Raw genomic sequence first — 2,523 nt, 5'->3', positions numbered from 1 at the left:
ACTTGTCCCCGGTGACCGGGGCCCGGTCTCCATAATGAAGCCAGTAGTAGCCCCAGGCTGATCGGATGGTCTAGATGATATTGCTTATTTTCAGCAAGTATGCTTGGAGTATTGATAGTCTCGCGGTTTTAACTCTTCAGTTGTATAGTTAACTCGTTACACTATGATGATCATATAGGTCATAGTATGATGATCTATATGATTTTGAGAGGCTTGCTTAGCACATATCAACCGTCGTTTTTTCTCAGTGAAGCTTTTCTTTTGCAAGGAAGAGACAGTGGCTGACACGCGGGACTTGTGTCAGCCACAGTGCCACAGTGGCGAGTTTGAGATTGAACAAACATAGAGAGACTATACGGCTATATTTTCTGACTATGCGATGAGGTAGATATACGTTTGTACAGTATCAATAGTCAACGAATCACGGCTCTCGTTCGTAGAGGACGCTTCGTCAACGCATATCGTGTGAATTCCAAGACCGAATTCACACGATAGAGCGCTCAAACTTCGAGCAATGAACCTGTCACATTAGGCAAATCCAACCCGAGGCATACTTCTCAGGCAGCATGTACGTAGTTTCGGACAAATTTGGAGCAAGATCGTTCAAATTACAATCTAGTGTGACCGTGGCATCAAAACGACTGGAAAAATGCTCCTTTCGAGGCTTTCTTCAATTCTTTGGTTATTTTTCTACCACTTTGACCTTTTTTGGCGTTTCCCCCCTCTTTTTCGCTATTTTTCCAAAATCCAGGGAATGGAAGGAAAATTTTGACTGGAAAATTCGGTGCCATTTCAAAACACCGTTCAAGGGATAAACTGTAGGTCGGTTGGTGGCGAGTTACAGAATAGTCGTGGACTCGAATCTAACTGTGAATACTTGACGAACAACCTTTCTCAAAGAGTCTCGCGGTTACCACAGTGAAAATCGAGCTGGCTAGGTGTGGTTTTTTCTCGTTAGAGTGGAAAACATTTCACATTCCCCGGAGAACGCGGCTGCTCGTGATATTGGGTTTGCGGTTTTCGCGATATGATCTTTCGCGTTGGCGGTTTTTGGTTATGTTATAAAGTTGGTTACCTTTTCGCGATGTCACTATGCGGTTGCCAGGTTTTCGTGATTTCCAGGTGCATCCTCATTGTAATTTTCATTTTACACGTTGGCAAATTGGACGAATCCTCATAGTTTTGTCTTTCTCTTTCCAACTCAAGCCACAATCGAAATTGGACGCCGAGTAACTTAATTTTTTCAACGTCGTGATATGTATATGCATTTTAACTTGACACGCACTGTAACTAATAATTACTAATTATTCTCTACAATGTCATCCCTCACGAAGTTGTCTATCGCACAAAGTTTGCACATGTCGAATCGACGTTGTCGATTGTATGCGTTAGATAAGCGGAGAGTATCGGCGGGACCTGCACCCCGGGACTCGATTGAAGGAGATTACCGGTTCTCGTCCATTCTCCGGCCCGAGAGCGGGACGAGATAAGAAGAACCCTCCCCGAATGAGAACGAGACGAGAAACGAGGGGCCATCTCGTTCACGCCGTGAACTTCACGGCTGCATGAGTAAAAATTGTGTGTCCGGAAACCGCCTCCGATTAGCGATGAGGGTGCGGTGCGTTATGAAACCAGTAGTTGTGTTAGCCGAGGGGAATGTGCACTCTAGTGAGCTGTTGGCACTGTTAGAGCCCTGTTACCTAGAGTTCGAGTTAGAGGACTTCCCGGGAACACGACGCGCAGGAGGCATAGGGAAGTCGGGACGAAGAAGACAAAAGTTAATCGACCAATGAGCAATGAGCTTCAGCGCGCAGCACGCATGTGCATAGCGCTTCTGCGTGAAACTACGTCACGATAGAGGGTGTCTCACTACTATGGGAATAACATAGAAACAGACTAGAAATAGAGGAGAATACAACGCTCACTAGCACCGCGAATGATTTTGACGAGCATTCGCACACTATCGTTACCAACAATTTATCTACGACTTCCCATTAACACGTAATGATAATTACCCACTATACCTCCATGACGAAGGGGCGGAGCTCATTTAGTGTACGTCTATTGATTCGATCAATGAAGTGCGGCCAAAATCGCCAATTTTTTAAAACATATGAAAGTGTTTCACTATCCAGGACCCGGATTCCGGGTTGAGTTTGCTCGTAAATCTTCTCTCCCTCTGATCTCAGTCTGTTAAATGACTCCGGTGAGCGGTTCTCCACGAATCGAATCGTCGTTAAGCTCCATTGAAGACACTGCTGTGGTGACTGATCATGCTGAGGATGGTCCTAAGAGCCCGGTTGCCAAAAAGAGAAGGTTCTCGTTCGCTGACTGGAAACAAGACGGGCCTCAAGGGGGTGAAAAGCAAGGTTTGCGCCTCTGTTGGAGGACAGAAAGAATACCCGATCCGAAATCGGGAAAACGCCTGGGACCGATTTCAGAAGAATCTGCCGCATTGGCGAGAACAAACCCTTCCCTGACTGTGCAGTTTGCAATCTGCCTGGCTGTTCCATCGTTATACCT

This window comes from Perkinsus marinus (assembly GCF_000006405.1).
Source record: "Perkinsus marinus ATCC 50983 genomic scaffold scf_1104296964286, whole genome shotgun sequence".
NCBI classification, from domain to species: Eukaryota; Perkinsozoa; order Perkinsida; family Perkinsidae; genus Perkinsus; species Perkinsus marinus.
The sequence above is the reverse complement of the archived record's forward strand: the minus strand, read 5'-3'. Positions refer to the sequence as shown.